Here is a 21,811-nt window from a genome sequence, read left to right as displayed (position 1 = left end):
CTCCCCTGTGCCAGTGTCCTGACTCCCCAGCTCCCCTGTGCCAGTGTCCTGACTCCCCAGCTCCCCTGTGCCAGTGTCCTGACTCCCGAGCTCCCCTGTGCCAGTGTCCTGACTCCCCAGCTCCCCTGTGCCAGTGTGCTGACTCCCCAGCTCCCCTGTGCCAGTGTCCTGACTCCCCAGCTCCCCTGTGCCAGTGTGCTGACTCCCCAGCTCCCCTGTGCCAGTGTCCTGACTCCCCAGCTCCCCTGTGCCAGTGTCCTGACTCCCGAGCTCCCCTGTGCCAGTGTCCTGACTCCCCAGCTCCCCTGTGCCAGTGTCCTGACTCCCCAGCTCCCCTGTGCCAGTGTCCTGACTCCCCAGCTCCCCTGTGCCAGTGTCCTGACTCCCCAGCTCCCCTGTGCCAGTGTGCTGACTCCCCAGCTCCCCTGTGTCAGTGTCCTGACCCCAGCTCCCCTGTGCCAGTGTCCTGACTCCCCAGCTCCCCTGTGCCAGTGTGCTGACTCCCCAGCTCCCCTGTGCCAGTATGCTGACTCCCCAGCTCCCCTGTGCCAGTATCCTGACTCCCCAGCTCCCCTGTGCCAGTGTCCTGACTCCCCAGCTCCCCTGTGCCAGTGTCCTGACTCCCCAGCTCCCCTGTGTCAGTGTGCTGACCCCAGCTCCCCTGTGCCAGTGTGCTGACTCCCCAGCTCCCCTGTGCCAGTGTCCTGACTCCCCAGCTCCCCTGTGCCAGTGTGCTGACTCCCCAGCTCCCCTGTGCCAGTGTCCTGACTCCCCAGCTCCCCTGTGCCAGTGTCCTGACTCCCCAGCTCCCCTGTGCCAGTGTCCTGACTCCCCAGCTCCCCTGTGCCAGTGTGCTGACTCCCCAGCTCCCCTGTGCCAGTGTCCTGACCCCAGCTCCCCTGTGCCAGTGTCCTGACTCCCCAGCTCCCCTGTGCCAGTGTCCTGATTCCCCAGCTCCCCTGTGCCAGTGTCCTGACTCCCCAGCTCCCCTGTGCCAGTGTCCTGACTCCCCAGCTCCCCTGTGCCAGTGTGCTGACTCCCCAGCTCCCCTGTGCCAGTGTCCTGACTCCCCAGCTCCCCTGTGCCAGTGTGCTGACTCCCCAGCTCCCCTGTGCCAGTGTGCTGACTCCCCAGCTCCCCTGTGCCAGTGTCCTGACCCCAGCTCCCCTGTGCCAGTGTCCTGATTCCCCAGCTCCCCTGTGCCAGTGTGCTGACTCCCCAGCTCCCCTGTGTCAGTGTCCTGACTCCCCAGCTCCCCTGTGCCAGTGTCCTGACTCCCCAGCTCCCCTGTGCCAGTGTGCTGACTCCCCAGCTCCCCTGTGCCAGTATGCTGACTCCCAGCTCCCCTGTGCCAGTGTCCTGACTCCCCAGCTCCCCTGTGCCAGTGTCCTGACTCCCCAGCTCCCCTGTGCCAGTGTGCTGACTCCCCAGCTCCCCTGTGCCAGTGTGCTGACTCCCCAGCTCCCCTGTGCCAGTATGCTGACTCCCAGCTCCCCTGTGCCAGTGTCCTGACTCCCCAGCTCCCCTGTGCCAGTGTCCTGACTCCCCAGCTCCCCTGTGCCAGTGTGCTGACTCCCCAGCTCCCCTGTGCCAGTATGCTGACTCCCAGCTCCCCTGTGCCAGTGTCCTGACTCCCCAGCTCCCCTGTGTCAGTGTCCTGACTCCCCAGCTCCCCTGTGCCAGTGTCCTGACTCCCCAGCTCCCCTGTGCCAGTGTGCTGACTCCCCAGCTCCCCTGTGCCAGTATGCTGACTCCCCAGCTCCCCTGTGTCAGTGTCCTGACTCCCCAGCTCCCCTGTGCCAGTGTCCTGACTCCCCAGCTCCCCTGTGCCAGTGTGCTGACTCCCCAGCTCCCCTGTGCCAGTATGCTGACTCCCAGCTCCCCTGTGCCAGTGTCCTGACTCCCCAGCTCCCCTGTGCCAGTATGCTGACTCCCAGCTCCCCTGTGCCAGTGTCCTGACTCCCCAGCTCCCCTGTGCCAGTGTCCTGACTCCCCAGCTCCCCTGTGCCAGTGTGCTGACTCCCCAGCTCCCCTGTGCCAGTGTCCTGACTCCCCAGCTCCCCTGTGCCAGTGTGCTGACTCCCCAGCTCCCCTGTGCCAGTGTCCTGACTCCCCAGCTCCCCTGTGCCAGTGTGCTGACTCCCCAGCTCCCCTGTGCCAGTGTCCTGACTCCCCAGCTCCCCTGTGCCAGTGTGCTGACTCCCCAGCTCCCCTGTGCCAGTGTCCTGACCCCAGCTCCCCTGTGCCAGTGTCCTGATTCCCCAGCTCCCCTGTGCCAGTGTGCTGACTCCCCAGCTCCCCTGTGCCAGTGTGCTGACTCCCAGCTCCCCTGTGCCAGTGTCCTGACTCCCCAGCTCCCCTGTGCCAGTGTGCTGACTCCCCAGCTCCCCTGTGCCAGTGTGCTGACTCCCAGCTCCCCTGTGCCAGTGTCCTGACTCCCCAGCTCCCCTGTGCCAGTGTGCTGACTCCCCAGCTCCCCTGTGCCAGTGTCCTGACTCCCCAGCTCCCCTGTGCCAGTGTCCTGACTCCCCAGCTCCCCTGTGCCAGTGTCCTGACTCCCCAGCTCCCCTGTGCCAGTGTCCTGACTCCCCAGCTCCCCTGTGCCAGTGTCCTGACGCCCCAGCTCCCCTGTGCCAGTGTCCTGACTCCCCAGCTCCCCTGTGCCAGTGTGCTGACTCCCCAGCTCCCCTGTGCCAGTGTCCTGACCCCCCAGCTCCCCTGTGCCAGTGTCCTGACTCCCCAGCTCCCCTGTGCCAGTGTCCTGACTCCCCAGCTCCCCTGTGCCAGTGTGCTGACTCCCCAGCTCCCCTGTGCCAGTGTCCTGACCCCAGCTCCCCTGTGCCAGTGTGCTGACTCCCCAGCTCCCCTGTGCCAGTGTCCTGACACCACAGCTCCCCTGTGCCAGTGTGCTGACTCCCCAGCTCCCCTGTGCCAGTGTCCTGACTCCCCAGCTCCCCTGTGCCAGTGTGCTGACTCCCCAGCTCCCCTGTGCCCGTGTCCTGACTCCCCAGCTCCCCTGTGCCAGTGTCCTGACTCCCCAGCTCCCCTGTGCCAGTGTCCTGACTTCCCAGCTCCCCTGTGCCAGTGTCCTGACTCCCCAGCTCCCCTGTGCCCGTGTCCTGACTCCCCAGCTCCCCTGTGCCCGTGTCCTGACTCCCCAGCTCCCCTGTGCCAGTGTCCTGACTCCCGAGCTCCCCTGTGCCAGTGTCCTGACTCCCCAGCTCCCCTGTGCCAGTGTCCTGACTCCCCAGCTCCCCTGTGCCCGTGTCCTGACTCCCCAGCTCCCCTGTGCCAGTGTCCTGACTCCCCAGCTCCCCTGTGCCAGTGTCCTGACTCCCCAGCTCCCCTGTGCCAGTGTCCTGACTCCCCAGCTCCCCTGTGCCAGTGTCCTGACTCCCCAGCTCCCCTGTGCCAGTGTCCTGACACCCCAGCTCCCCTGTGCCAGTGTGCTGACTCCCCAGCTCCCCTGTGCCAGTGTCCTGACTCCCCAGCTCCCCTGTGCCAGTGTGCTGACTCCCAGCTCCCCTGTGCCAGTGTCCTGACTCCCCAGCTCCCCTGTGCCAGTGTCCTGACTCCCCAGGTCCCCTGTGCCAGTGTCCTGACTCCCCAGCTCCCCTGTGCCAGTGTCCTGACTCCCCAGCTCCCCTGTGCCAGTGTCCTGACACCCCAGCTCCCCTGTGCCAGTGCGCTGACTCCCCAGCTCCCCTGTGCCAGTGTCCTGACACCCCAGCTCCCCTGTGCCAGTGTGCTGACTCCCCAGCTCTCCTGTGCCAGTGTCCTGACTCCCCAGCTCCCCTGTGCCAGTGTGCTGACTCCCCAGCTCCCCTGTGCCAGTGTGCTGACCCCCCAGCTCCCCTGTGCCAGTGTCCTGACTCCCCAGCTCCCCTGTGCCAGTGTCCTGACTCCCCAGCTCCCCTGTGCCAGTGTCCTGACACCCCAGCTCCCCTGTGCCAGTGTCCTGACTCCCCAGCTCCCCTGTGCCAGTGTGCTGACTCCCCAGCTCCCCTGTGCCAGTGCGCTGACTCCCCAGCTCCCCCGTGCCAGTGTCCTGACTCCCCAGCTCCCCCGTGCCAGTGTCCTGACTCCCCAGCTCCCCTGTGCCAGTGTCCTGACCCCCCAGCTCCCCTGTGCCAGTGTCCTGACTCCCCAGCTCCCCTGTGCCAGTGTGCTGACTCCCCAGCTCCCCCGTGCCAGTGCGCTGACTCCCCAGCTCCCCCGTGCCAGTGTCCTGACTCCCCAGCTCCCCCGTGCCAGTGTGCTGACTCCCCAGCTCCCCTGTGCCAGTGTCCTGACCCCCCAGCTCCCCTGTGCCAGTGTGCTGACTCCCCAGCTCCCCTGTGCCAGTGTGCTGACTCCCCAGCTCCCCTGTGCCAGTGTCCTGACTCCCCAGCTCCCCTGTGCCAGTGTGCTGACTCCCCAGCTCCCCCGTGCCAGTGTCCTGACTCCCCAGCTCCCCTGTGCCAGTGTGCTGACTCCCCAGCTCCCCCGTGCCAGTGTCCTGACTCCACAGCTCCCCTGTGCCAGTGTGCTGACTCCCCAGCTCCCCTGTGCCAGTGTCCTGACTCCCCAGCTCCCCTGTGCCAGTGTCCTGACTCCCCAGCTCCCCTGTGCCAGTGTCCTGACTCCCCAGCTCCCCTGTGCCAGTGTCCTGACTCCCCAGCTCCCCTGTGCCAGTGTGCTGACTCCCAAGCTCCCCTGTGCCAGTGTGCTGACTCCCCAGCTCCCCTGTGCCAGTGTCCTGACACCCCAGCTCCCCTGTGCCAGTGTCCTGACCCCAGCTCCCCTGTGCCAGTGTCCTGATTCCCCAGCTCCCCTGTGCCAGTGTGCTGACTCCCCAGCTCCCCTGTGTCAGTGTCCTGACTCCCCAGCTCCCCTGTGCCAGTGTCCTGACTCCCCAGCTCCCCTGTGCCAGTGTGCTGACTCCCCAGCTCCCCTGTGCCAGTATGCTGACTCCCAGCTCCCCTGTGCCAGTGTCCTGACTCCCCAGCTCCCCTGTGCCAGTGTCCTGACTCCCCAGCTCCCCTGTGCCAGTGTGCTGACTCCCCAGCTCCCCTGTGCCAGTGTGCTGACTCCCCAGCTCCCCTGTGCCAGTATGCTGACTCCCAGCTCCCCTGTGCCAGTGTCCTGACTCCCCAGCTCCCCTGTGCCAGTGTCCTGACTCCCCAGCTCCCCTGTGCCAGTGTGCTGACTCCCCAGCTCCCCTGTGCCAGTATGCTGACTCCCAGCTCCCCTGTGCCAGTGTCCTGACTCCCCAGCTCCCCTGTGTCAGTGTCCTGACTCCCCAGCTCCCCTGTGCCAGTGTCCTGACTCCCCAGCTCCCCTGTGCCAGTGTGCTGACTCCCCAGCTCCCCTGTGCCAGTGTGCTGACTCCCCAGCTCCCCTGTGTCAGTGTCCTGACTCCCCAGCTCCCCTGTGCCAGTGTCCTGACTCCCCAGCTCCCCTGTGCCAGTGTGCTGACTCCCCAGCTTTCCTGTGCCAGTGTGCTGACTCCCAGCTCCCCTGTGCCAGTGTCCTGACTCCCCAGCTCCCCTGTGCCAGTATGCTGACTCCCAGCTCCCCTGTGCCAGTGTGCTGACTCCCCAGCTCCCCTGTGCCAGTGTCCTGACTCCCCAGCTCCCCTGTGCCAGTGTGCTGACCCCCAGCTCCCCTGTGCCAGTGTCCTGACTCCCCAGCTCCCCTGTGCCAGTGTGCTGACTCCCCAGCTCCCCTGTGCCAGTGTCCTGACCCCAGCTCCCCTGTGCCAGTGTCCTGATTCCCCAGCTCCCCTGTGCCAGTGTGCTGACTCCCCAGCTCCCCTGTGCCAGTGTGCTGACTCCCAGCTCCCCTGTGCCAGTGTCCTGACTCCCCAGCTCCCCTGTGCCAGTGTGCTGACTCCCCAGCTCCCCTGTGCCAGTGTGCTGACTCCCAGCTCCCCTGTGCCAGTGTCCTGACTCCCCAGCTCCCCTGTGCCAGTGTGCTGACTCCCCAGCTCCCCTGTGCCAGTGTCCTGACTCCCCAGCTCCCCTGTGCCAGTGTCCTGACTCCCCAGCTCCCCTGTGCCAGTGTCCTGACTCCCCAGCTCCCCTGTGCCAGTGTCCTGACTCCCCAGCTCCCCTGTGCCAGTGTCCTGACGCCCCAGCTCCCCTGTGCCAGTGTCCTGACTCCCCAGCTCCCCTGTGCCAGTGTGCTGACTCCCCAGCTCCCCTGTGCCAGTGTCCTGACCCCCCAGCTCCCCTGTGCCAGTGTCCTGACTCCCCAGCTCCCCTGTGCCAGTGTCCTGACTCCCCAGCTCCCCTGTCCCAGTGTGCTGACTCCCCAGCTCCCCTGTGCCAGTGTCCTGACCCCAGCTCCCCTGTGCCAGTGTGCTGACTCCCCAGCTCCCCTGTGCCAGTGTCCTGACACCACAGCTCCCCTGTGCCAGTGTGCTGACTCCCCAGCTCCCCTGTGCCAGTGTCCTGACTCCCCAGCTCCCCTGTGCCAGTGTCCTGACTCCCCAGCTCCCCTGTGCCAGTGTGCTGACTCCCCAGCTCCCCTGTGCCAGTGTGCTGACTCCCCAGCTCCCCTGTGCCCGTGTCCTGACTCCCCAGCTCCCCTGTGCCAGTGTCCTGACTCCCCAGCTCCCCTGTGCCAGTGTCCTGACTCCCCAGCTCCCCTGTGCCAGTGTCCTGACACCACAGCTCCCCTGTGCCAGTGTGCTGACTCCCCAGCTCCCCTGTGCCAGTGTCCTGACTCCCCAGCTCCCCTGTGCCAGTGTCCTGACTCCCCAGCTCCCCTGTGCCAGTGTGCTGACTCCCCAGCTCCCCTGTGCCAGTGTGCTGACTCCCCAGCTCCCCTGTGCCCGTGTCCTGACTCCCCAGCTCCCCTGTGCCAGTGTCCTGACTCCCCAGCTCCCCTGTGCCAGTGTCCTGACTTCCCAGCTCCCCTGTGCCAGTGTCCTGACTCCCCAGCTCCCCTGTGCCCGTGTCCTGACTCCCCAGCTCCCCTGTGCCCGTGTCCTGACTCCCCAGCTCCCCTGTGCCAGTGTCCTGACTCCCGAGCTCCCCTGTGCCAGTGTCCTGACTCCCCAGCTCCCCTGTGCCAGTGGCCTGACTCCCCAGCTCCCCTGTGCCCGTGTCCTGACTCCCCAGCTCCCCTGTGCCAGTGTCCTGACTCCCCAGCTCCCCTGTGCCAGTGTCCTGACTCCCCAGCTCCCCTGTGCCAGTGTCCTGACTCCCCAGCTCCCCTGTGCCAGTGTCCTGACTCCCCAGCTCCCCTGTGCCAGTGTCCTGACACCACAGCTCCCCTGTGCCAGTGTGCTGACTCCCCAGCTCCCCTGTGCCAGTGTCCTGACTCCCCAGCTCCCCTGTGCCAGTGTGCTGACTCCCAGCTCCCCTGTGCCAGTGTCCTGACTCCCCAGCTCCCCTGTGCCAGTGTCCTGACTCCCCAGCTCCCCTGTGCCAGTGTCCTGACTCCCCAGCTCCCCTGTGCCAGTGTCCTGACTCCCCAGCTCCCCTGTGCCAGTGTCCTGACACCCCAGCTCCCCTGTGCCAGTGCGCTGACTCCCCAGCTCCCCTGTGCCAGTGTCCTGACACCCCAGCTCCCCTGTGCCAGTGTGCTGACTCCCCAGCTCTCCTGTGCCAGTGTCCTGACTCCCCAGCTCCCCTGTGCCAGTGTGCTGACTCCCCAGCTCCCCTGTGCCAGTGTGCTGACCCCCCAGCTCCCCTGTGCCAGTGTCCTGACTCCCCAGCTCCCCTGTGCCAGTGTCCTGACTCCCCAGCTCCCCTGTGCCAGTGTCCTGACACCCCAGCTCCCCTGTGCCAGTGTCCTGACTCCCCAGCTCCCCTGTGCCAGTGTGCTGACTCCCCAGCTCCCCTGTGCCAGTGCGCTGACTCCCCAGCTCCCCCGTGCCAGTGTCCTGACTCCCCAGCTCCCCTGTGCCAGTGTGCTGACTCCCCAGCTCCCCTGTGCCAGTGTCCTGACCCCCCAGCTCCCCTGTGCCAGTGTGCTGACTCCCCAGCTCCCCTGTGCCAGTGTGCTGACTCCCCAGCTCCCCTGTGCCAGTGTGCTGACTCCCCAGCTCCCCTGTGCCAGTGTGCTGACTCCCCAGCTCCCCCGTGCCAGTGTCCTGACTCCCCAGCTCCCCTGTGCCAGTGTGCTGACTCCCCAGCTCCCCCGTGCCAGTGTGCTGACTCCCCAGCTCCCCTGTGCCAGTGTCCTGACTCCCCAGCTCCCCTGTGCCAGTGTCCTGACTCCCCAGCTCCCCTGTGCCAGTGTCCTGACTCCCCAGCTCCCCTGTGCCAGTGTCCTGACTCCCCAGCTCCACTGTGCCAGTGTGCTGACTCCCCAGCTCTCCTGTGCCAGTGTCCTGACACCCCAGCTCCCCTGTGCCAGTGTCCTGACACCCCAGCTCCCCTGTGCCAGTGTGCTGACTCCCCAGCTCTCCTGTGCCAGTGTCCTGACTCCCCAGCTCCCCTGTGCCAGTGTGCTGACTCCCCAGCTCCCCTGTGCCAGTGTGCTGACTCCCCAGCTCTCCTGTGCCAGTGTCCTGACTCCCCAGCTCCCCTGTGCCAGTGTCCTGACACCCCAGCTCCCCTGTGCCAGTGTGCTGACTCCCCAGCTCTCCTGTGCCAGTGTCCTGACTCCCCAGCTCCCCTGTGCCAGTGTGCTGACTCCCCAGCTCCCCTGTGCCAGTGTGCTGACTCCCCAGCTCTCCTGTGCCAGTGTCCTGACTCCCCAGCTCCCCTGTGCCAGTGTGCTGACTCCCCAGCTCCCCTGTGCCAGTGTGCTGACTCCCCAGCTCCCCTGTGCCAGTGTCCTGACTCCCCAGCTCCCCTGTGCCAGTGTGCTGACTCCCCAGCTCTCCTGTGCCAGTGTCCTGACTCCCCAGCTCCCCTGTGCCAGTGTGCTGACTCCCCAGCTCCCCTGTGCCAGTGTGCTGACCCCCCAGCTCCCCTGTGCAAGTGTCCTGACTCCCCAGCTCCCCTGTGCCAGTGTGCTGACTCCCCAGCTCCCCTGTGCCAGTGTGCTGACTCCCCAGCTCCCCTGTGCCAGTGTCCTGACTCCCCAGCTCTCCTGTGCCAGTGTCCTGACTCCCCAGCTCCCCTGTGCCAGTGTCCTGACTCCCCAGCTCCCCTGTGCCAGTGTCCTGACTCCCCAGCTCCCCTGTGCCAGTGTGCTGACTCCCCAGCTCCCCTGTGTCAGTGTCCTGACCCCAGCTCCCCTGTGCCAGTGCTGACTCCCCAGCTTCCCTGTGCCAGTGTGCTGACTCCCCAGCTACCCTGTGCCAGTGCGCTGACTCCCCAGCTCCCCTGTGCCAGTGTCCTGACTCCCCAGCTCCCCTGTGCCAGTGTGCTGACTCCCCAGCTCCCCTGTGCCAGTGTCCTGACTCCCCAGCTCCCCTGTGCCAGTGTCCTGACTCCCCAGGTCCCCTGTGCCAGTGTGCTGACTCCCCAGCTCCCCTGAGCCAGTGTCCTGACTCCCCAGCTCCCCTGTGCCAGTGTCCTGACTCCCTAGCTCCCCTGTGCCAGTGCGCTGACTCCCCAGCTCCCCTGTGCCAGTGTCCTGACTCCCCAGCTCCCCTGTGCCAGTGCGCTGACTCCCCAGCTCCCCTGTGCCAGTGTCCTGATCCCCAGCTCCCCTGTGCCCGTGTCCTGACTCCCCAGCTCCCCTGTGCCAGTGCGCTGACTCCCCAGCTCCCCTGTGCCAGTGTCCTGACTCCCCAGCTCCCCTGTGCCAGTGTCCTGACTCCCCAGCTCCCCTGTGCCAGTGTGCTGACTCCCCAGCTCCCCTGTGCCAGTGTGCTGACTCCCCAGCTCACCTGTGCCAGTGTCCTGACTCCCCAGCTCCCCTGTGCCCGTGTCCTGACTCCCCAACTCCCCTGTGCCAGTGTCCTGACACCCCAGCTCCCCTGTGCCAGTGTCCTGACTCCCCAGCTCCCCTGTGCCAGTGTCCTGACTCCCCAGCTCCCCTGTGCCAGTGCGCTGACTCCCCAGCTCCCCCGTGCCAGTGTGCTGACTCCCCAGCTCCCCTGTGCCAGTGTCCTGACACCCCAGCTCCCCTGTACCAGTGTCCTGACTCCCCAGCTCCCCTGTGCCAGTGTGCTGACTCCCCAGCTCCCCTGTGCCAGTGTGCTGACTCCCCAGCTCCCCTGTGCCAGTGTCCTGACACCCCAGCTCCCCTGTGCCAGTGTCCTGACTCCCCAGCTCCCCTGTGCCAGTGTGCTGACACCCCAGGTCCCCTGTGCCAGTGCGCTGACTCCCCAGCTCCCCTGTACCAGTGTCCTGACTCCCCAGCTCCCCTGTGCCAGTGTGCTGACTCCCCAGCTCCCCTGTGCCAGTGTCCTGACCCCCCAGGTCCCCTGTGCCAGTGTCCTGACTCCCCAGCTCCCCTGTGCCAGTGTGCTGACTCCCTAGCTCCCCTGTGCCAGTGTCCTGACCCCAGCTCCCCTGTGCCAGTGTGCTGACTCCCCAGCTCCCCTGTGCCAGTGTCCTGACTCCCCAGCTCCCCTGTGCCAGTGTCCTGACTCCCCAGCTCCCCTGTGCCCGTGTCCTGACTCCCCAGCTCCCCTGTGCCAGTGCGCTGACTCCCCAGTTCCCCTGTGCCAGTGTCCTGACTCCCCAGCTCCCCTGTGCCCGTGTCCTGACTCCCCAGCTCACCTGTGCCAGTGTCCTGACTCCGCAGCTCCCCTGTGCCAGTGTCCTGACTCCCCAGCTCCCCTGTGCCAGTGTCCAGACTCCCCAGCTCCCCTGTGCCAGTGTCCTGACTCCCCAGCTCCCCTGTGCCAGTGTCCTGACTCCCCAGCTCCCCTGTGCCAGTGTGCTGACTCCCCAGCTCCCCTGTGCCAGTGTGCTGACTCCCCAGCTCCCCTGTGCCAGTGTCCTGACTCCCCAGCTCTCCTGTGCCAGTGTCCTGACTCCCCAGCTCCCCTGTGCCAGTGTCCTGACTCCCCAGCTCCCCTGTGCCAGTGTCCTGACTCCCCAGCTCCCCTGTGCCAGTGTGCTGACTCCCCAGCTCCCCTGTGTCAGTGTCCTGACCCCAGCTCCCCTGTGCCAGTGCTGACTCCCCAGCTTCCCTGTGCCAGTGTGCTGACTCCCCAGCTCCCCTGTGCCAGTGCGCTGACTCCCCAGCTCCCCTGTGCCAGTGTCCTGACTCCCCAGCTCCCCTGTGCCAGTGTGCTGACTCCCCAGCTCCCCTGTGCCAGTGTCCTGACTCCCCAGCTCCCCTGTGCCAGTGTCCTGACTCCCCAGCTCCCCTGTGCCAGTGTGCTGACTCCCCAGCTCCCCTGAGCCAGTGTCCTGACTCCCCAGCTCCCCTGTGCCAGTGTCCTGACTCCCCAGCTCCCCTGTGCCAGTGCGCTGACTCCCCAGCTCCCCTGTGCCAGTGTCCTGACTCCCCAGCTCCCCTGTGCCAGTGCGCTGACTCCCCAGCTCCCCTGTGCCAGTGTCCTGATCCCCAGCTCCCCTGTGCCCGTGTCCTGACTCCCCAGCTCCCCTGTGCCAGTGCGCTGACTCCCCAGCTCCCCTGTGCCAGTGTCCTGACTCCCCAGCTCCCCTGTGCCAGTGTCCTGACTCCCCAGCTCCCCTGTGCCAGTGTGCTGACTCCCCAGCTCCCGTGTGCCAGTGTGCTGACTCCCCAGCTCACCTGTGCCAGTGTCCTGACTCCCCAGCTCCCCTGTGCCCGTGTCCTGACTCCCCAGCTCCCCTGTGCCAGTGTCCTGACACCCCAGCTCCCCTGTGCCAGTGTCCTGACTCCCCAGCTCCCCTGTGCCAGTGTCCTGACTCCCCAGCTCCCCTGTGCCAGTGCGCTGACTCCCCAGCTCCCCCGTGCCAGTGTGCTGACTCCCCAGCTCCCCTGTGCCAGTGTCCTGACACCCCAGCTCCCCTGTACCAGTGTCCTGACTCCCCAGCTCCCCTGTGCCAGTGTGCTGACTCCCCAGCTCCCCTGTGCCAGTGTGCTGACTCCCCAGCTCCCCTGTGCCAGTGTCCTGACACCCCAGCTCCCCTGTGCCAGTGTCCTGACTCCCCAGCTCCCCTGTGCCAGTGTGCTGACACCCCAGCTCCCCTGTGCCAGTGCGCTGACTCCCCAGCTCCCCTGTACCAGTGTCCTGACTCCCCAGCTCCCCTGTGCCAGTGTGCTGACTCCCCAGCTCCCCTGTGCCAGTGTCCTGACCCCCCAGGTCCCCTGTGCCAGTGTCCTGACTCCCCAGCTCCCCTGTGCCAGTGTCCTGACTCCCCAGCTCCCCTGTGCCAGTGTGCTGACTCCCTAGCTCCCCTGTGCCAGTGTCCTGACCCCAGCTCCCCTGTGCCAGTGTGCTGACTCCCCAGCTCCCCTGTGCCAGTGTCCTGACTCCCCAGCTCTCCTGTGCCAGTGTCCTGACTCCCCAGCTCCCCTGTGCCCGTGTCCTGACTCCCCAGCTCCCCTGTGCCAGTGCGCTGACTCCCCAGCTCCCCTGTGCCAGTGTCCTGACTCCCCAGCTCCCCTGTGCCCGTGTCCTGACTCCCCAGCTCACCTGTGCCAGTGTCCTGACTCCGCAGCTCCCCTGTGCCAGTGTCCTGACTCCCCAGCTCCCCTGTGCCAGTGTCCTGACTCCCCAGCTCCCCTGTGCCAGTGTCCTGACTCCCCAGCTCCCCTGTGCCAGTGTCCTGACTCCCCAGCTCCCCTGTGCCAGTGTCCTGACTCCCCAGCTCCCCTGTGCCCGTGTCCTGACTCCCCAGCTCCCCCGTGCCAGTGTCCTGACTCCCCAGCTCCCCTGTGCCAGTGTCCTGACTCCCCAGCTCCCCTGTGAAAGTGTCCTGACTCCCCAGCTCCCCTGTGCCAGTGTCCTGACTCCCCAGCTCCCCTTTGCCAGTGTCCTGACTCCCCAGCTCCCCTGTGCCAGTGTCCTGACTCCCCAGCTCCCCTGTGCCAGTGTCCTGACTCCAGCTCCCCTGTGCCAGTGTCCTGACTCCCCAGCTCCCCTATGCCCGTGTCCTCACTCCCCAGTTCCCCTGTGCCAGTGTCCTGACACCCCAGCTCCCCTGTGCCAGTGTCCTGACTCCCCAGCTCCCCTGTGCCAGAGTCCTGACTCCCCAGCTCCCCTGTGCCAGTGCGCTGACTCCCCAGCTCCCCTGTGCCAGTGTCCTGACTCCCCAGCTCCCCTGTGCCAGTGTCCTGACTCCCCAGCTCCCCTGTGCCAGTGTCCTGACTCCCCAGCTCCCCTGTGCCAGTGTGCTGACTCCCCAGCTCCCCTGTGCCAGTGTGCTGACTCCCCAGCTCCCCTGTGCCAGTGTCCTGACTCCCCAGCTCCCCTGTGCCAGTGTCCTGACTCCCCAGCTCCCCTGTGCCAGTGTGCTGACTCCCCAGCTCTCCTGTGCCAGTGTCCTGACTCCCCAGCTCCCCTGTGCCAGTGTCCTGACTCCCCAGCTCCCCTGTGCCAGTGTCCTGACTCCCCAGCTCCCCTGTGCCAGTGTCCTGACTCCCCAGCTCCCCTGTGCCAGTGTGCTGACTCCCCAGCTCCCCTGTGCCAGTGTCCTGACTCCCCAGCTCCCCTGTGCCAGTGTCCTGACTCCCCAGCTCCCCTGTGCCAGTGTCCTGACTCCCCAGCTCCCCTGTGCCAGTGTCCTGACTCCCCAGCTCCCCTGTGCCAGTGTGCTGACTCCCCAGCTCCCCTGTGCCAGTGTGCTGACTCCCCAGCTCCCCTGTGACAGTGTGCTGAATCCCCAGCTCCCCTGTGCCAGTGTCCTGACTCCCCAGCTTTCCTATGCCAGTGTCCTGACTCCCCAGCTCCCCTGTGCCAGTGTCCTGACTCCCCAGCTCCCCTGTACCAGTGTCCTGACTCCCCAGCTCCCCTGTGCCAGTGTCCTGACTCCCCAGCTCCCCTGTGCCAGTGCGCTGACTCCCCAGCTCCCCTGTGCCAGTGTGCTGACACCCCAGCTCCCCTGTGCCAGTGTGCTGACACCCCAGCTCCCCTGTGCCAGTGTGCTGACTCCCCAGCTCCCCTGTGCCAGTGTCCTGACACCCCAGCTCCCCTGTGCCAGTGTGCTGACTCCCCAGCTCCCCTGTGCCAGTGTCCTGACTCCCCAGCTCCCCTGTGCCAGTGTCCTGACTCCCCAGCTCCCCTGTGCCAGTGTCCTGACTCCCCAGCTCCCCTGTGCCAGTGTCCTGACTCCCCAGCTCCCCTGTACCAGTGTCCTGACTCCCCAGCTCCCCTGTGCCAGTGTCCTGACTCCCCAGCTCCCCTGTGCCAGTGTCCTGACTCCCCAGCTCCCCTGTGCCAGTCTCCTGACTCCCCAGCTCCCCTGTGCCAGTGTCCTGACTCCCCAGCTCCCCTGTGCCAGTGTGCTGACTCCCCAGCTCCCCTGTGCCAGTGTCCTGACTCCCCAGCTCCCCTGTGCCAGTCTCCTGACTCCCCAGCTCTCCTGTGCCAGTGTCCTGACTCCCCAGCTCCCCTGTGCCAGTGTCCTGACTCCCCAGCTCCCCTGTGCCAGTGCGCTGACTCCCCAGCTCCCCTGTGCCAGTGTCCTGACTCCCCAGCTCCCCTGAGCCAGTGTGCTGACTCCCCAGCTCCCCTGTGCCAGTGTCCTCACTCCCCAGCTCCCCTGTGCCAGTGTCCTGACTCCCCAGCTCCCCTGTGCCAGTGCGCTGACTCCCCAGCTCCCCTGTGCCAGTGTCCTGACTCCCCAGCTCCCCTGAGCCAGTGTGCTGACTCCCCAGCTCCCCTGAGCCAGTGCGCTGACTCCCCAGCTCCCCTGTGCCAGTGTCCTGACTCCCCAGCTACCCCCGTGCCAGTGTCCTGACTCCCCAGGTCCCCTGTGCCAGTGTCCTGACTCCCCAGCTCTCCTGTGCCAGTGTCCTGACTCCCCAGCTCCACTGTGCCAGTGTCCTGACTCCCCAGCTCCCCTGTGCCAGTGTGCTGACTCCCCAGCTCCCCTGTGCCAGTGTCCTGACTCCCAAGCTCCCCTGTGCCAGTGTCCTGACTCCCCAGCTCCCCTGTGCCAGTGTGCTGAATCCCCAGCTCCCCTGTGCCAGTCTCCTGACTCCCCAGCTCCCCTGTGCCAGTGTCCTGACTCCCCAGCTCCCCTGTGCCAGTGTCCTGACTCCCCAGCTCCCCTGTGCCAGTGCGCTGACTCCCCAGCTCCCCTGTGCCAGTGTCCTGACTCCCCAGCTCCCCTGAGCCAGTGTGCTGACTCCCCAGCTCCCCTGTGCCAGTGTCCTGACTCCCCAGCTCCCCTGTGCCAGTGTCCTGACTCCCCAGCTCCCCTGTGCCAGTGTCCTGACTCCCCAGCTCCCCTGTGCCAGTGTCCTGACTCCCCAGCTCCCCTGTGCCAGTGTCCTGACTCCCCAGCTCCCCTGTGCCAGTGTCCTGACACCCCAGCTCCCCTGTGCCAGTGTCCTGACTCCCCAGCTCCCCTGTGCCAGTGTCCTGACTCCCCAGCTCCCCTCTGCCAGTGTCCTGACTCCCCAGCTCCCCTCTGCCAGTGTCCTGATTCCAGCTCCCCTGTGCCAGTGTCCTGACTCCCCAGCTCCCCTGTGCCAGTGTCCTGACTCCCCAGCTCTCCTGTGCCAGTGTCCTGACTCCCCAGCTCCCCTGTGCCAGTGTGCTGACTCCCCAGCTCTCCTGTGCCAGTGTCCTGACACCCCAGCTCCCCTGTGCCAGTGCGCTGACTCCCCAGCTCCCCTGTACCAGTGTCCTGACTCCCCAGCTCCCCTGTGCCAGAGTCCTGACTCTCCAGCTCCCCTGTGCCAGTGCGCTGACTCCCCAGCTCCCCTGTGCCAGTGTCCTGACTCCCCAGCTCCCCTGTGCCAGTGTCCTGACTCCCCAGCTCCCCTGTGCCAGTGTCCTGACTCCCGAGCTCCCCTGTGCCAGTGTCCTGACTCCCCAGCTCCCCTGTGCCAGTGTGCTGACTCCCCAGCTCCCCTGTGCCAGTATCCTGACTCCCCAGCTCCCCTGTGCCAGTGTCCTGACTCCACAGCTCCCCTGTGCCAGTGTCCTGACTCCCCAGCTCCCCTGTGCCAGTGTGCTGACTCCCCAGCTCTCCTGTGCCAGTGTCCTGACTCCCCAGCTCCCCTGTGCCAGTGTCCTGACTCCCCAGCTCCCCTGTGCCAGTGTCCTGACTCCCCAGCTCCCCTGTGCCAGTGTCCTGACTCCCCAGCTCTCCTGTGCCAGTGTCCTGACTCCCCAGCTCCCCTGTGCCAGTGTCCTGACTCCCCAGCTCCCCTGTGCCAGTGTGCTGACTCCCCAGCTCCCCTGTGCCAGTGTCCTGACTCCCCAGCTCCCCTGTGCCAGTGTCCTGACTCCCCAGCTCCCCTGTGCCAGTGTCCTGACTCCCCAGCTCCCCTGTGCCAGTGTCCTGACTCCCCAGCTCCCCTGTGCCAGTGTGCTGACTCCCCAGCTCCCCTGTGCCAGTGTGCTGACTCCCCAGCTCCCCTGTGACAGTGTGCTGAATCCCCAGCTCCCCTGTTCCAGTGTCCTGACTCCCCAGCTTTCCTGTGCCAGTGTCCTGACTCCCCAGCTCCCCTGTGCCAGTGTCCTGACTCCCCAGCTCCCCTGTACCAGTGTCCTGACTCCCCAGCTCCCCTGTGCCAGTGTCCTGACTCCCCAGCTCCCCTGTGCCAGTGCGCTGACTCCCCAGCTCCCCTGTGCCAGTGTGCTGACACCCCAGCTCCCCTGTGCCAGTGTGCTGACACCCCAGCTCCCCTGTGCCAGTGTGCTGACTCCCCAGCTCCCCAGTGGCAGTGTCCTGACACCCCAGCTCCCCTGTGCCAGTGTGCTGATTCCCCAGCTCCCCTGTGCCAGTGTCCTGACTCCCCAGCTCCCCTGTGCCAGTGTCCTGACTCCCCAGCTACCCTGTGCCAGTGTCCTGACTCCCCAGCTCCCCTGTACCAGTGTCCTGACTCCCCAGCTCCCCTGTACCAGTGTCCTGACTCCCCAGCTCCCCTGTGCCAGTGTCCTGACTCCCCAGCTCCCCTGTGCCAGTGTCCTGACTCCCCAGCTCCCCTGTGCCAGTCTCCTGACTCCCCAGCTCCCCTGTGCCAGTCTCCTGACTCCCCAGCTCCCCTGTGCCAGTCTCCTGACTCCCCAGCTCCCCTGTGCCAGTGTGCTGACTCCCCAGCTCCCCTGTGCCAGTCTCCTGACTCCCCAGCTCCCCTGTGCCAGTGTCCTGACTCCCCAGCTCCCCTGTGCCAGTGTCCTGACTCCCCAGCTCCCCTGTGCCAGTGCGCTGACTCCCCAGCTCCCCTGTGCCAGTGTCCTGACTCCCCAGCTCCCCTGAGCCAGTGTGCTGACTCCCCAGCTCCCCTGTGCCAGTGTCCTGACTCCCCAGCTCCCCTGTGCCAGTGTCCTGACTCCCCAGCTCCCCTGGGCCAGTGCGCTGACTCCCCAGCTCCCCTGTGCCAGTGTCCTGACTCCCCAGCTCCCCTGAGCCAGTGTGCTGACTCCCCAGCTCCCCTGAGCCAGTGCGCTGACTCCCCAGCTCCCCTGTGCCAGTGTCCTGACTCCCCAGCTCCCCTGAGCCAGTGCGCTGACTCCCCAGCTCCCCTGTGCCAGTGTCCTGACTCCCCAGCTCTCCTGTGCCAGTGTCCTGACTCCCCAGCTCCCCTGTGCCAGTGTCCTGACTCCCCAGCTCCCCTGTGCCAGTGTCCTGACTCCCCAGCTCCCCTGTGCCAGTGTCCTGACTCCCCAGCTCCCCCTGTGCCAGTGTGCTGACTCCCTAGCTCCCCTGTGCCAGTGTCCTGACCCCAGCTCCCCTGTGCCAGTGTGCTGACTTCCCAGCTCCCCTGTGCCAGTGTCCTGACTCCCCAGCTCTCCTGTGCCAGTGTCCTGACTCCCCAGCTCCCCTGTGCCCGTGTCCTGACTCCCCAGCTCCCCTGTGCCAGTGCGCTGACTCCCCAGCTCCCCTGTGCCAGTGTCCTGACTCCCCAGCTCCCCTGTGCCCGTGTCCTGACTCCCCAGCTCACCTGTGCCAGTGTCCTGACTCCGCAGCTCCCCTGTGCCAGTGTCCTGACTCCCCAGCTCCCCTGTGCCAGTGTCCAGACTCCCCAGCTCCCCTGTGCCAGTGTCCTGACTCCCCAGCTCCCCTGTGCCAGTGTCCTGACTCCCCAGCTCCCCTGTGCCAGTGTCCTGACTCCCCAGCTCCCCTGTGCCCGTGTCCTGACTCCCCAGCTCCCCCGTGCCAGTGTCCTGACTCCCCAGCTCCCCTGTGCCAGTGTCCTGACTCCCCAGCTCCCCTGTGAAAGTGTCCTGACTCCCCAGCTCCCCTGTGCCAGTGTCCTGACTCCCCAGCTCCCCTTTGCCAGTGTCCTGACTCCCCAGCTCCCCTGTGCCAGTGTCCTGACTCCCCAGCTCCCCTGTGCCAGTGTCCTGACTCCAGCTCCCCTGTGCCAGTGTCCTGACTCCCCAGCTCCCCTATGCCCGTGTCCTCACTCCCCAGTTCCCCTGTGCCAGTGTCCTGACACCCCAGCTCCCCTGTGCCAGTGTCCTGACTCCCCAGCTCCCCTGTGCCAGAGTCCTGACTCCCCAGCTCCCCTGTGCCAGTGCGCTGACTCCCCAGCTCCCCTGTGCCAGTGTCCTGACTCCCCAGCTCCCCTGTGCCAGTGTCCTGACTCCCCAGCTCCCCTGTGCCAGTGTCCTGACTCCCCAGCTCCCCTGTGCCAGTGTGCTGACTCCCCAGCTCCCCTGTGCCAGTGTGCTGACTCCCCAGCTCCCCTGTGCCAGTGTCCTGACTCCCCAGCTCCCCTGTGCCAGTGTCCTGACTCCCCAGCTCCCCTGTGCCAGTGTCCTGACTCCCCAGCTCCCCTGTGCCAGTGTGCTGACTCCCCAGCTCTCCTGTGCCAGTGTCCTGACTCCCCAGCTCCCCTGTGCCAGTGTCCTGACTCCCCAGCTCCCCTGTGCCAGTGTCCTGACTCCCCAGCTCCCCTGTGCCAGTGTCCTGACTCCCCAGCTCCCCTGTGCCAGTGTGCTGACTCCCCAGCTCCCCTGTGCCAGTGTCCTGACTCCCCAGCTCCCCTGTGCCAGTGTCCTGACTCCCCAGCTCCCCTGTGCCAGTGTCCTGACTCCCCAGCTCCCCTGTGCCAGTGTCCTGACTCCCCAGCTCCCCTGTGCCAGTGTGCTGACTCCCCAGCTCCCCTGTGCCAGTGTGCTGACTCCCCAGCTCCCCTGTGACAGTGTGCTGAATCCCCAGCTCCCCTGTGCCAGTGTCCTGACTCCCCAGCTTTCCTATGCCAGTGTCCTGACTCCCCAGCTCCCCTGTGCCAGTGTCCTGACTCCCCAGCTCCCCTGTACCAGTGTCCTGACTCCCCAGCTCCCCTGTGCCAGTGTCCTGACTCCCCAGCTCCCCTGTGCCAGTGCGCTGACTCCCCAGCTCCCCTGTGCCAGTGTGCTGACACCCCAGCTCCCCTGTGCCAGTGTGCTGACACCCCAGCTCCCCTGTGCCAGTGTGCTGACTCCCCAGCTCCCCTGTGCCAGTGTCCTGACACCCCAGCTCCCCTGTGCCAGTGTGCTGACTCCCCAGCTCCCCTGTGCCAGTGTCCTGACTCCCCAGCTCCCCTGTGCCAGTGTCCTGACTCCCCAGCTCCCCTGTGCCAGTGTCCTGACTCCCCAGCTCCCCTGTGCCAGTGTCCTGACTCCCCAGCTCCCCTGTACCAGTGTCCTGACTCCCCAGCTCCCCTGTGCCAGTGTCCTGACTCCCCAGCTCCCCTGTGCCAGTGTCCTGACTCCCCAGCTCCCCTGTGCCAGTCTCCTGACTCCCCAGCTCCCCTGTGCCAGTGTCCTGACTCCCCAGCTCCCCTGTGCCAGTGTGCTGACTCCCCAGCTCCCCTGTGCCAGTGTCCTGACTCCCCAGCTCCCCTGTGCCAGTCTCCTGACTCCCCAGCTCTCCTGTGCCAGTGTCCTGACTCCCCAGCTCCCCTGTGCCAGTGTCCTGACTCCCCAGCTCCCCTGTGCCAGTGCGCTGACTCCCCAGCTCCCCTGTGCCAGTGTCCTGACTCCCCAGCTCCCCTGAGCCAGTGTGCTGACTCCCCAGCTCCCCTGTGCCAGTGTCCTCACTCCCCAGCTCCCCTGTGCCAGTGTCCTGACTCCCCAGCTCCCCTGTGCCAGTGCGCTGACTCCCCAGCTCCCCTGTGCCAGTGTCCTGACTCCCCAGCTCCCCTGAGCCAGTGTGCTGACTCCCCAGCTCCCCTGAGCCAGTGCGCTGACTCCCCAGCTCCCCTGTGCCAGTGTCCTGACTCCCCAGCTACCCCCGTGCCAGTGTCCTGACTCCCCAGCTCCCCTGTGCCAGTGTCCTGACTCCCCAGCTCTCCTGTGCCAGTGTCCTGACTCCCCAGCTCCACTGTGCCAGTGTCCTGACTCCCCAGCTCCCCTGTGCCAGTGTGCTGACTCCCCAGCTCCCCTGTGCCAGTGTCCTGACTCCCAAGCTCCCCTGTGCCAGTGTCCTGACTCCCCAGCTCCCCTGTGCCAGTGTGCTGAATCCCCAGCTCCCCTGTGCCAGTCTCCTGACTCCCCAGCTCCCCTGTGCCAGTGTCCTGACTCCCCAGCTCCCCTGTGCCAGTGTCCTGACTCCCCAGCTCCCCTGTGCCAGTGCGCTGACTCCCCAGCTCCCCTGTGCCAGTGTCCTGACTCCCCAGCTCCCCTGAGCCAGTGTGCTGACTCCCCAGCTCCCCTGTGCCAGTGTCCTGACTCCCCAGCTCCCCTGTGCCAGTGTCCTGACTCCCCAGCTCCCCTGTGCCAGTGTCCTGACTCCCCAGCTCCCCTGTGCCAGTGTCCTGACTCCCCAGCTCCCCTGTGCCAGTGTCCTGACTCCCCAGCTCCCCTGTGCCAGTGTCCTGACTCCCCAGCTCCCCTGTGCCAGTGTCCTGACTCCCCAGCTCCCCTGTGCCAGTGTCCTGACTCCCCAGCTCCCCTCTGCCAGTGTCCTGACTCCCCAGCTCCCCTCTGCCAGTGTCCTGATTCCAGCTCCCCTGTGCCAGTGTCCTGACTCCCCAGCTCCCCTGTGCCAGTGTCCTGACTCCCCAGCTCTCCTGTGCCAGTGTCCTGACTCCCCAGCTCCCCTGTGCCAGTGTGCTGACTCCCCAGCTCTCCTGTGCCAGTGTCCTGACACCCCAGCTCCCCTGTGCCAGTGCGCTGACTCCCCAGCTCCCCTGTACCAGTGTCCTGACTCCCCAGCTCCCCTGTGCCAGAGTCCTGACTCTCCAGCTCCCCTGTGCCAGTGCGCTGACTCCCCAGCTCCCCTGTGCCAGTGTCCTGACTCCCCAGCTCCCCTGTGCCAGTGTCCTGACTCCCCAGCTCCCCTGTGCCAGTGTCCTGACTCCCGAGCTCCCCTGTGCCAGTGTCCTGACTCCCCAGCTCCCCTGTGCCAGTGTGCTGACTCCCCAGCTCCCCTGTGCCAGTATCCTGACTCCCCAGCTCCCCTGTGCCAGTGTCCTGACTCCACAGCTCCCCTGTGCCAGTGTCCTGAATCCCCAGCTCCCCTGTGCCAGTGTGCTGACTCCCCAGCTCTCCTGTGCCAGTGTCCTGACTCCCCAGCTCCCCTGTGCCAGTGTCCTGACTCCCCAGCTCCCCTGTGCCAGTGTCCTGACTCCCCAGCTCCCCTGTGCCAGTGTCCTGACTCCCCAGCTCTCCTGTGCCAGTGTCCTGACTCCCCAGCTCCCCTGTGCCAGTGTCCTGACTCCCCAGCTCCCCTGTGCCAGTGTGCTGACTCCTCAGCTCCCCTGTGCCAGTGTCCTGACTCCCCAGCTCCCCTGTGCCAGTGTCCTGACTCCCCAGCTCCCCTGTGCCAGTGTCCTGACTCCCCAGCTCCCCTGTGCCAGTGTCCTGACTCCCCAGCTCCCCTGTGCCAGTGTGCTGACTCCCCAGCTCCCCTGTGCCAGTGTGCTGACTCCC

The 21,811-nt window shown here is 66.5% G+C and overlaps 1 protein-coding gene across 1 annotated transcript in view; it reads left to right on the top strand.

Annotated features, from left to right (window-relative positions):
- Nucleotides 1–21,811, top strand: part of CIMAP1D (CIMAP1 family member D) — a gene marked incomplete at both ends in the record, with an annotated part of 44,303 nt that overhangs the window by 850 nt on the left and 21,642 nt on the right. The gene's annotated exons all lie outside the window — the stretch shown is intronic.

Source organism: Spermophilus citellus (assembly GCF_964194105.1).
Source record: "Spermophilus citellus genome assembly, chromosome: 3".
Taxonomy (NCBI): domain Eukaryota; kingdom Metazoa; phylum Chordata; class Mammalia; order Rodentia; family Sciuridae; genus Spermophilus; species Spermophilus citellus.
The sequence above is the reverse complement of the archived record's forward strand: the minus strand, read 5'-3'. Positions and strand labels throughout refer to the sequence as shown.